The sequence below is a fragment of the Mesoplodon bidens genome (assembly GCF_964165515.1).
Source record: "Mesoplodon bidens genome assembly, chromosome: 16".
NCBI lineage: Eukaryota > Metazoa > Chordata > Mammalia > Artiodactyla > Ziphiidae > Mesoplodon > Mesoplodon bidens.
This window is the reverse complement of record NC_138173.1, coordinates 48,897,151-48,910,211: the sequence shown is the minus strand read 5'-3', so window position 1 is coordinate 48,910,211 and position 13,061 is coordinate 48,897,151. Positions and strand designations below refer to the sequence as shown.

Genomic DNA, 13,061 nt, shown 5'->3' with positions numbered 1-13,061 from the left:
GGATGTGAAATTGACAATTTTCCATATGATGCATTTGGATAAGTAATGATATCCTTTTACTAATTAAATTCAATATGTATTTACACATCCTTCAGATAACTGATTTGCCTGTAATTTCTATTCTGTAGAATATATAATGCTATTTTAAAATACCCTCTCTCACTGAGTCCCATCATCAAAAGCAAAATTGTGACATGTCACATTTATTGCTGGCATTCCCCAGCCTCCTCTTTCAAAAAGGGTTTCTTGAGGTGTTGAATCCCTTTCCACTCATTATTTACATACTTGTCCCACGACTCACTCTACGAGGCCCTGCTTTCAGCTGTCAGCAGATCTCTATTTGCTGTTTCTTCTTCTAAATTCCAGTTCAGAATTATACATAACTCAACCATGACACTTAACGAAATGCATAATTATAACTGTCTGCATATGTGTCTGTCCCTCTTGTTAAATTCTATTTGCATTATCAAATATGGAGTCCCTGCACTTACTTATTACAGAATATAGTAGACATTCAATAAATGCTTTCATTTTATATTTTTCCACAGTGTTGCCTTTCTTTTTTTAACCATTGTCCATATGTTACTTCATTATTACTATGTGAATGTCAACATGAGTGGAATTGGGGTCATTTGTTTGTACATTTTTCTATGTTAAAAACTCATATTTTCTTTTTAGAAAAAAAATTCAAAAAGTGATGGAGGAAAGAGGCTTCACTGTGTCCTGGCTGTGCTAAGCCAGGCAACTCTCAATTTTTCACTTAAGTGGAAGAAAATTGAAGAAATTAATTAATTGATTAATTGAAGAAAATTAATTAACTAATTAACTGAAGAAAATCCCAGATAATAGCTGAATCTACATATAGTTTTATTTTTCCAATTAATCTACTCAGTCACTTAATTAAGGACATGGAGTGGTCTGAACACAGATTCCTGGAGCCAGGTCTTGGGTTTGAATCCTGATTCTGACCCTTAACTTAGCTTGTTTGACTTCAGGCAAATTTCTTAATCTACCTGCATTTTAACTTCCTCGTTTGTAAAATGGGGGTAATAATTGTACCCAATGAATAGGGTTGATACAAGGATACAGTCAACAAATATTTATTTAGGACATATTATATACCAGGCTCTGCTCTTGGTACAAGGGAGAGAATATGAAAAAAAAGACAAAAAAAATCCCTCTTCACAGTGTTTGCATTCCAGTTAGCAAAATATATATAAACACACATACATGTGTTAGTGATAAGTGCTAAGGAAAAAAAATAATAAACAAAGAAGGTATGAACTGTGATGGGGCTGGAGGGATTTAAAGTTTTAGATAAGGTGACCAGGGAAGTTCACACTGAAAAGTCCTGAAAAAAGACTGAAGAAGGGAGCTGGCCACGTCAGTCTCTATGGGAGGAGCCTCCGAGGCAGAGGGAACAGTACTTGTAAAAGCCTTGAGGAAGAAAGAAGCTTGTCTGATGTGTCCAAGGGACAGCAAAAAGCCCAGTGTAGTTGGAGTGCAGTGAATTGTAGGAAGTTGTGTGTGTATGTGTGTACTCGTGTTGGGGTGTCAGGTAGGGCCCTGTGCACCATGATGAGGACTTCAGTTTGGCTTTTACTCTGAGAGAGAAGAGCCCTTGAAGAGGTTTGTGCACACAAGAAAGACACAATGAGATTCATGTTTTAACTGCATTCCTCCAGGTGCCTTACTGAAAGCTGAGTGGTAGAGGGGCGATGGGGGAAAGCAAGGGCAGAGGCAGGGAGACCTATGGTCATAATGCAGTTGAAAGATGATGGTGTTTGGACCTAGAAGGAAGTAGTACAGGTGGTTAAGAGCTGGGCAGATTCTGGATTTATTTTGAGAATAGAGCTAGCAGAATCTCTGGGCTGATCAGATATAGAGTGGAAGAGGAAAAGGAAGAGTAGCAACGTTTCTGGCCTGAACGACTAGAAAAAGGGTGCTTCCATGAACTAAAATACTAATAAATGCTTAATGCATGATTTATGTAATTTTGCTAAAATGTGTTAACCTGTTAATGAGTTAATAAATGGTACAGATGAACCTATTTGCTGGGCAGGAATAGAGACGCAGATGTAGACAACGGACGTGTGGACACAGCGGGAGGAGGGGAGGGTGGGATGAATCGGGAGATTAGGATTGACATACATACACTTCCATGTGTAAAATAGATAGCTAGTGGGAACCTGCTGTATAGCACAGGAGGCTCAGCTCGGTGCTCTGTGATGACCTAGATGGGTGGGATGGGGGTGGAGGGAGGTCTAAGAGGGAGGGGATACAGGTATAAATATAGCTGATTCACTTGTTGCACGGCAGAAAATAACACAACATTGTAAGGCAATTATACTCCAAAAAAAAAAAAAAAAAAAATATATATATATATAGGTAAAGCACATAGTCTAGTACTTAGTACCAAGTCAGCCCAGTATAGGTGTTTGCTGTCAACTACTAATGAATTGAGATGGGAAATGTATTAACCCCCACAATATTATTAGATGGGAAAATGTTCACAGTAGAGTTAAAACTTGTGGTCTTTGGAAATAAAGTGACTGAAATGAGATACTGAAAGACTCTCCGTTGGATGTTAAAGTATAGGAGATAAACAGGATCTTCAAGTAATGACCACAATTCCCTCTCCTTCAATTCCCCCTTTTCACCTGCACGTGCCTTTAATACAACGTTTTTCTCTTTTTTACTCCTACCTCTTGAAAGTATCCCTAACTTCAAAAAACAACACATGCACAAAACATATTAACCTTCCAAAAAAAAAATCTTTGTGTTTTATACTCACTATAGCAATGGAATTTACATTCAACAGTACTATTTTAAGTACCATGGAAGTACTTGTATTTTGAAGATACAATGATGACATTTATTTTTTATTGTTATTTTATGTTCTTGAAACTGTGAAAGCCAATACAATGAAATGTAAGTATTAGAGAATGTTCAAATACATACAAATATCCTAACAAGCTTTTTTTTTTTTTTTAAAGCACTTTTGGTTTCTATGCAAAGGTTTGGTTTCTATGTTCTTCTATAGAATTCATTTTTCACTGGCGAATTGTATGACATTTCAAGCTAAAAATATCTGGAATCTTCCTGATGGCAGAAAAAGGGTCCTGGCTATGGAAATAACTATGTGACTGATTCCATTTGATTCAATTAACTTTGCATCATTTAATTTCTCCTTTGTGAATACCTGGGATCAGGGAGTAGGGCCCTTCCATAATTACTATTATGACTTAACAGTATTTTTTTTCCCCAGTGGGCATTAGCTTATACCTGTAACTCTCCCTCTGTAGGAAGTATGACTCTATTAAAATGTATGCTTATGTGCCAATTCTATTTCAGTTTAAGTCTTTATGTATAACAGGGCCTGGTAAATAAATAACACTGGGGACCCAATAAATAGACAGTAAGGTTTGGCTCCTTCGACCAGACCAAGCAACTAAAACAAACACAGAAAGAACAATAACTGCTGGAAACCCCACTCCACCCCCTCCCACTGTGTTTTCCTCTGAAGGTGAGGAGTTAGACAAAACTCTTTGTCATATACTGATTCCGAAATCCACTGTTAAACACGCTTACGTTATTTTTCCCAAAGCCTTACTGTAATTTACAGATCGATATGGCTCTTAAATGGAAGGAACAAAGACAGGAAAAGAATTGGGGAATCTAAGTAACCTCTTTTATTTTTAATGCCACAGAGGTGCTGTGGGCTGTAGTTCTGCTAATTCAGTAAAGGATACAAGTTCTCAGAGACTGGCGTGCATTCAACACTGGGACTCAAAATAGCTTGAACGCTGCAAGTTGGAAGTTCTCTGAAGATAGATGTCATAGTTCTCCTTTTAATTCAGGCAGTGAGTTAATGGGTCATATCATCACCTCCAATGATAATTAAAATGCAGAATGTACTCTCTTTAATTTGGGATAAATTCTATAATTTCTCCTTCTTTCCTCTTCCCAACCGTCTAAAGTTTTGTTTAATGTTGATGCTAAAATTGATAGCTGAACAGTACTTCATGGTTTATCAAGTGCTCTCATATACATTTCATATTCAGTATTTTTACTGGTCCAATATTTTTTACAAATCGTCCTAACAATATCATGATGAAGAAATTATTCATATGATTTCTATTCTGTAGATTTGTAATTTGAAACTCTGAAAACAATTCTGGATCGCTAAGTACATATAGTTTAAAGGAGAAGAACCATAATTTGAACCACGTCTTTAATTTTAAAAAACTGTACCCTTTCCATTTCATTACAGTTAAATATTGGTAATTATATTACTAAAAATTCTCTTGAGTATTTTCCAGAGGTTTTCAGTCAAGACAGCTGCCCAAGAACAGGGAGAACCACAGTGCAAGGGAATTAGGGTGGAGGAAGGTACTGAGAAGAGACCAAAATTGGCCCTGGATAAGCTACATAACAGAAAGAGAATACTCTTACAGAGCTGGAATGTGAAATGCACAGCATTTAGCACATTATACAAGTAATGCATTTATCTATAATTTTTACTGCCATATTTCATCAAGACTGCATTTATTATAAGATGCACCACCAAGAGAAAAAACAAAAAACAAAAAACGAAACCCTGTCAATTAAACCATGATACACCATTGATCATAAGATATTTTGAGATTTTAAAAAGTCAAAATGTGAAAAAAGGTACGCCTTAGAATCCAGGAAATACAGTACTGGTAACCGCGGAGGGTATGGGAATTCTCAAAATCTGTTAATATAACCTAACTAGACAATCAATAAGCATTTATTAAGTGCCTATGGATGGGTATGAAGAAGCAAAATGCATAATCTAGGTGAAAAGGCTTAAGTGCTACATATGAAATATTAATTGCTATCCTTCAGTTTCACAATGATGACCACTGGTTGGAGAAAACAAATCTGCCTGTGCAAAAAAGATGTCTGGGCATGCAAGTGCCAGGGGGTTATGAGGTATAGGAAGGAGGAGAAGAGAGGGGAATAAAGAGAGGAAGCAGCTGGGGGAGGGGAGGGTGGCTTGGAGGATAGGTAGGAAGAATGGAAGGAGGGGTCTAACTTATCCAGGAGCTTCACTGAAATTCATGAGTGGTCTGAATCCTGTGCGCACAGATCTCCTGATCCTATTAATTGCTGGGCTGTATGTGAAATGATTCTTTGCAACAACAGCTTTGGAAAAGGGCTTCAAACATTTCTGTAACATCTATAGTCTAACCCTGAAGATTTTTCCATTCTTGTATATTGTTTAAATCACAAAGACTGGAAACTTAGACACTTTTGATACCTCTCAAATGTGAGCTAAATGTAGTTGCTTAAACATTGGACATTGCTTGGAAATTAAATTTTGTTATGACTGGTTTTCAACATTCTTGATGACCTAAAAGTTTTAGATTCTGTGATTAAAGTTAAAAAGTTGTTTGGGCTGAAACCAATCATCTAAATATTTAACTTGGGCATTTTGCATATTATTATGATTATCAGCACACAATCTGTGTGCTGAAATGGAAAAAATGAAATTAGATTGTTTCTTTCTTTTTTTTTTTTTTTTTGCGGTACGCGGGCCTCTCACTGCTGTGGCCTCTCCCGCTGCAGAGCACAGGCTCCGGACGCACAGGCTCAGAGGCCACGGCTCACGGGCCCAGCTGCTCCGCGGCATGTGGGATCCTCCCGGACCGGGGCACGAACCCGTGTCCGCTGCATCGGCAGGCGGACTCTCAACCACTGCGCCACCAGGGAAGCCCACGATTGTTTATTTCTAATTAAAAACATTTCTGTTTCTGCAGTGAGATTTTCATAAATAAATTACCCTGTAATGTGAAATAATTGCTTTTGCAAATAACCAAGTAAGAAGAAAAGATACTCAACCTTTTAGCCGTGCATTATGCTCATAAATTTATTGCTAATTTGAAAGGGATAATATCCTGTAGCATCATTAAGCTTCATGACTAAGTGCTAAACTATATTATACATTCTGATACCGTTACATAGTTGTTTGTGATTGAGGAAAAACTAACCTAGTAATGGTAATTACTTCTTTTAAAAGGAAAAACTATAAATAAATAATAATGCAGAGCAATTTCATTTTTAAAAGTCAATAGTGAATTCTATCTGCTGCACACCATTAAAAATCAAAGAGGTTACTTACGTGCCTCAGATCTTTTTATATCTTTATGCCTTCCATCTAGAAGTATAGGTCGATCCATCAATGATAATGTTATTTTGACTTGTTTGACCAAAACTTAAAGAAAGAAAAAGACGGGCTTCCCTGGTGGCGCAGTGGTTGGGGGTCCGCCTGCCGATGTAGGGGACGTGGGTTCGTGCCCCGGTCCGGGAGGATCCCACATGCCGCGGAGCGGCTGGGCCCGTGAGCCATGGCCGCTGAGCCTGTGCGTCCGGAGCGAGCCTGTGCTCCGCAACGGGAGAGGCCACAGCAGTGAGGGGCCCGTGTATCGCAAAAAAAGAAAAAAAAGAAAAAGAAAAAGACAAAAACCTCCTATTGATTTCCCTCTGCATTTCTGTGGAGCCTAAAGGACTTATTTCAATAAAATGCCAAAGGAAAACAAAGGCATTTAAGCAAACTTTTAAGAGGATGTTTAGGAGAGCCTAATGAAATGCATTACCAGTCTTTGAAACCCAGAGAACACGCATAAGCGTGTGACTTAATCACTATCATTACCCTAGCTGTGCACAATCTTTCAGTTAAGGGCAAGATAAGGCAATATGGAAATCTTACTGACAAATTTCATTTCCTATGAATGAATGAAAAAGTCACTAATGACATATATAAATGGCCACTGGACATGAAAACAGACCCCAAATCACTATGTTTGAATCTATTTCTGGTAGGGCCTCCATATAGAATCACAGCAGCTGCACCTACAGCAAATCATAGACAAATAATGTAGTTGCACAGAAAGTCTTTTTCATATCCTATATTCAGATTAGTATTTCAACAGAGTCACTCCCTCCTGATTGCCCCCAGCAAACATTCCCTTCCTGGAGGTAGTAACCAACAGATCCATATAGCTCATCTGGATTTTGAAAATGTAACAAAAGTCACTTTTCTCTGACCTTCTAAAATGACCTGTTTAAAGCTGAGAGCACTTACACATACCTTTACGTGTGCAGAACATTTCTGAGGTCCTCCCTTCAACCCCTACTCAGCCGGCAAAGTGCTGCTCTCAGGAAGAGAAGACGGGGATTTTGGTTCCTGTGCTTCCCCGGGTAATACAACACTTCCTTTCTGGGAGAGTGCCCTCTACTCCCGGCCCTGACCTCTGGTGGCAGTGTTCGAGTCTCAAAGGTTTCTGTTTCTGCACACGGGAAACCCACTGTATCATCTCCTGGCTGTGTAAGCCTCCCTCTTGGTTCACTGAACATTCTCGAAACAGTGCCAGCATGCTCTACATAATGCACTACTAAGTGGACCCTCTAAGTCTATCATGGAGTGAGATAACAGAACTCAGTATCTAACTTCTATATCTTAAAGTGAATCAATGGCTCAGCCACCTTTAACAAATCTCTATTATGTACTCCGAACAGCACTGAGGCTCAGCAGATCTGATAAAGCTGGGTCCTAACCTGATTGGTGTTTTATACCTTTACAGATATTTAAATGCGTTAGCTCATTGTCCAAACATAAGTTTGATTTCTTTTTCTCCAGAACCTCCATCTGCATTGTCATGATGTAGTACACACTACTTTGCAATACAGTTATTTCCTTCTGTATTTTTTCCCTGTTAGGACAAGGAGAGAGTACATTACAGCACCTATAATAGTGTGGAAACTTAGTAACTGAATGAATGAATGAGTCATAATAACTCCCTCTTCCTACCTGCCCCCCCACCTCCCCTTAATTCACATTCTGTGTTAGTCCTTTAAAAGCAAATGGCAGCATCCACAGCCTGGCTCTATTTGACTCCCTGTCCATATACTTAAACTTCAGAATCCTGGAGAAGATTTTGGTGGATGTTTCCCTTTTATTCTCCCCGGTCATCACATTTTTATGGAATCCTTCAATGGCAGCTCACTGAGATATAAACATATGATAATACTGTATTTTATTTGGTGGGTAGGGATTATTATCATCAGGAAGAGAAAATGTCAACTCAGTAGATAAAAATCCTTTGCAAGTCCAAGGTCTACTGTCTACCAAAATAGGCGGGCTCCAGGGGCAAGATAAAAAAATATACAAGTCATTGAAAACTGTGTGCAGTATATTGTGATGAACTGACAATGCTTATAAAGAAAACGGAGTTCATATTACCACCAGTTCATGACACTGGCATCTCTACGTAATACAATAAGACCAAGATTTTGCGTGCAGTACAGAACTTATGGCCTTTGCCAAGTTCTGACAGTTCCATAATAAGCTATTCATTGGCTAGTACAGAACCGGATCAAACCAACATGATTTCAGAGGAAAATGGTATAAACTGGCAATATAATTCATTCTCAAATGAAAATTTATGATACCTAATCTTCTCTATGGAGCTACCGTTGTATCCACCACAAACTATTTGGCTCCTTTAAGGGTTCCAGCAGTATTCCATATGAATGCTATTAATTAAGTAAGACAACCTATGTAAAACTTCTGGTAAAGTTCCTGGCACTCCGCTATAAGTGTTTTAACAGCTATTAATTTCTATTCCATTCCTTAATGATACGACTGGCTTATTCCAGTCCTAGATACCATTCTACATAAGAGCAATGCTAATGCTAAAACAATGCCTTACATGTAGGTAAGGCTTTCTCATTTACGAAGTGCTTCAACTAATATTCTCTAGTTATACACACAGCCACCCTGGGAAATGTTGCTTATTCTCAAAGTTTTGTGGAGTTAGCTATGTATAGAAACTTAATGACAACGTATCCTTGCAGCTTTATATGGTGAGCAAAAAGAGAGGGCAGAAGTGTTTTGCAGTTGCTCTAGTGTTCACCTTCAAATAATTTAGCACAGCTGCAGACTCTGGAAACAACAGCAAGCAGGTAGAAAGCAGGAAGGAACTGGCTCTTTTTTTTTTTTTTTGCATTACGTGGGCTTCTCACTGCTGTGGCCTCTCCCGTTGTGGAGCACAGGCTCCGGACGCGCAGGCCCAGCAGCCATGGCTCACGGGCCCAGCCGCTCCGCGGCATGTGGGATCTTCCCGGACCGGGGCACGAACCCGCGTCCCCTGCATCGGCAGGCGGACTCCCAACCACTGCGCCACCAGGGAAGCCCCTGGCTCTTTTTTTAAATCGAGACTTTATATTAGGAGAAGAGACTCACACACAAAAAACCCTAGACAAAACATAAACATGGTTTTCAGGATCTGCAGAAAATGCAAAAGGGGGGCTTTTATATATTTACATCTCACATAGATGGTAATGCTGTCTATATCTGCATTGTGTTTGAATTCAAATAATAGAAGCATAAAGACGTACACACATATCAAATACACTTATAAACTGGTCATATGAAAAGTACTTGTATAAACAAGTATCCATATCTATATACATTTCATATCTACACAAGACACATATTTCCCAGTATTTTGTCATTTGCTCTTTCTTATTTGCTTTCACTAGGAATCTGATAGGAACTAGATTTGAGTCACTTGTCAGCTAAGTGTAGTTCTTTCAAGGTTTTGTAAGACCAAATCTATCTTTTAATTGTGCTTAGAACCGCCCATTAGGCATCTGATGACATAGCTTCCAAAGAATAAATACTGGCTCTTGGGCATTGCTTCCTCTTAGCTGTCCTTCAACTTTGGGATCCAGGCTGCTAGAAGCTCTGTTTTTAAAATATTTTTAGTGCTGTGGTCAGGAATGCCATTGCTTCTACATAACCTCCGGGTTTTATTCTAGATTCTTTTTCCAGTTTTTTAAAAATGTATTTCCTATCTTACTTCTTGATTGATTTGCCTTATATTATATAAGTTACATCATGTAGTTTGATCAATTCGTGATAATGAGACATTTTATTTCATTGAAAGGTTTTTTTTTTCTTCAATTTTATTGTGGTAAGAACATAACGTTCTTACCACACAGTCTAGTTCTTATCAGATTCCTAATATGAGCAAATAAGAAAGAGCAAATGATAACATACCAGGAAATACGTATTTTGTGTAGATATGACACATATATAGATATTTGTTTACATAGGTACTTTTCATATGACCATTTCACAAGTGTGTTTGATATATGTGTGTCTCTTATTTGAATTCCAACACTTAACATGTTAACATGTAAAATTTTGCATACAGTACATTATTGTTCATTATAATGTGACTTTTTTCCTTATTAATTTATTTTATTTTATTTTTTATTGAAGTATAGTTGATTTACAAAGTTGTGTTAGTTTCAAATATACAGCAAAGTGATTCAGCTATATATATATACACACACATATATATATATTCTTTTTCAGATTCTTTTCCACTATAGGTTATTACAAGATAGTGAATTTAGTTCCCTGTGCTATACAGTAGGTCCTTGTTGTTTACTTTATATACAGTGGTGTGTATATGTTAATCCCAAACCCCCAATTTATGCCTCCCTCCCTTTCCCCTTTGGTAACCATAAGTTTGTTTTCTATGGCTGTGGGTCTATTTCTGTATTGTAAATAAGTTCACTTGTATCATTTTTTAAAGAGTCCACATACAAGTGATATCATATGATACACATTTTTCTCTTTCTGACTTACTTCACTTAGTATGATAATCTCTAGGTCCATCCATGTAGCTGCAAATGGCAAAATTTCATTTTTTTCTATGGCTGAGTAATATTCCATTGTATATATATATACCACATCTTCTTTATCCATTCATCTGTCAGTGGACATTTAGGTTGTTTCCATGACTTGGCTCTTGTAAATAGTGCTGCTATGAATATTGGGGTGCATGTATCTTTTCAAATTACGTTTTCTCTGTATACATGCCCAGGAGTGGGATTGCTGGATCATACAGCAGTTTTATTTTTAGTTTCTTAAGGAACCTCCATACTGTTCTCCATAGTGGCTGCACCAATTTACATTCCCATCAACAGTGTAGGAGGGTTCCTTTTACTCCACACCCTCTCCAGCACATAATGTGACTTTAAATGTAAAAATTTGTTGTTTTATTTCTATGAGATGGATAAATCTGCTTGATTACACAATTAGGGCTTGTTCAAACTGAACTTTTTTTTTTGAAGATGGTAGGGATAGGACCCTTTGCTAAAGGAAAATTTATGAAAAAATAGTCTTTCCAATACTTGGGTAATTTCAGAATCTTGTGGTCTTCCTATTTATAGATGTTAATTGTTGGCAGGTAGGATTATAAAAGCACTTTTGTTAATAACACATTACAATGCCAAGGATACAACCTTAACTTGAGATGTGAATTTTACTTGTAGCCTGTGCCCTTATCAAAATGCACGCTACAGAATACAAAAAGAGCACTTTCCTCCTCAGGTGAAGTGCCAGACAAATGTGGTTAAGATGCTGAGTGACCAGTGGTGTCAGTTCTAAAACAAAGGTTTTCCAGGGGATGAATGCAAGGAAAGGCAATGTTCCCTGGTGGAGAGAAAACATCCACTTCTCTATGAGAAAGGCTACTTATCAAGTATTTAATTTTCTTTTAGAAGAGAAAGGGTGTTTAAGAGTGATTTTTAAAAGAAAATTTGAACTGCTTACAGTAGTGATTATTGTTGGGTGTACGTAGGGTATTTCAAGTGTACTAGTCTTCATGGAAATAAATGCCTCAGAACATTCCTATAAGTTTAGTTTGCCTAAAAGAGCTTTCACCAAACCAGATCAGGTAGCACGTAACAAAGTTAATGCTGTTTACTGAGCAACTAGTGTTTGAGGAAAGCCTTTGCCAAACACTGGAGTTACAGTGGCGATTCAGTAACCTGATATACACAGTCTTTTTAATTTTCTTCTTTCTCTTGGTGAACATACTTTCTGAATGAAGGGAAAAAAGCCCCAAGTTCTGTGTTTTTCCCTTGGGAAAAATGTCTCCTATTGAGCAGGGAGCACAATTTCTGTTCTATTTTTCCCTCCTGTTATACTTCTCAGCAATCTGCACTAAATGGTCAGCTTGTCTCCTTTCTCTGGGCTGTATCAGCTAACGTAAATATTGCAGAGTGAGCAACAGTTAAGACTCTGGAGCCAGTCTGCCTGGGTTCCAGCCTCCACTTTCCAGCCATGAGGCCTGGGGTAAATTATTAACCTCTCTGCCTCTCAGTTTTCTCACCTCTACTTCCTACCTCATAGGGCTGCTATGAGGATTAAGTGCTTTAACACATACGAGAAACTCAGAATAGTACTTGGCATGGAATAAGTACTCAATAAATGCTAGCTTGTTAAATTATCATTATAAAGAGAAAGCTATAAAAGTAGGTGTAGGCATTTCACATATTGCCAGCCATATCAAGATAAGCCATGTTAATACAACATTCTTTATAATATAGAAATTTATTAGGATGAACTCTTCAAAACAAAGCTTTCCTTAACTATCTGATTTTGAAATTTCAAAATTGTCATAAGAAAAGAGAGGCAGAAAAGAAATAAAGGAAAAAAACCCTCAGTTCATAATGACAAATGAGTTTTAAGGTTGATTTCAAGCTCCTATAATAAAAGTCTAACCAAGAAAATGAATGATTCCACACATAAAAAGTTACACAGTACATGAAATTATTATAGCCAAAAAGAATTAAGTTAAAGTTAGTGTTTGATTAAAATAGTTACATCAATCAATGGTGCCTTGGGACTTCCCTGGTGGCGCAGTGATTAAGAATCCGCCTGCCAATGCAGGGGACACGGGTTCGAGCCCTGGTCCAGGAGGATCCCACATGCCGTGGAGCAACTAAGCCCGTGCGCCACAACTACTGAGCCTGTGCTCTAGAGCCCGTGAGCCACAACTACTGAGCCCACGTGCCACAACTACTGAAGCCCGCGGCGCCTAGAGCCCGTGCTCCACAACAAGAGAAGCCACCACAATGAGAAGCCTGTGCAGCACGATGAAGAGTAGCCCCCGCTCGCGGCAACTAGAGAAAGCCTGTGCACAGTGACGAAGACCCAACACAGCCCAAAATAA

The 13,061-nt window shown here is 38.2% G+C and overlaps 1 protein-coding gene across 4 annotated transcripts in view; it reads right to left on the bottom strand.

Annotated features, from left to right (window-relative positions):
* The window catches only part of OXR1 (oxidation resistance 1), a 445,571-nt gene that overhangs the window by 129,209 nt on the left and 303,301 nt on the right, over positions 1–13,061 (bottom strand). The gene's annotated exons all lie outside the window — the stretch shown is intronic.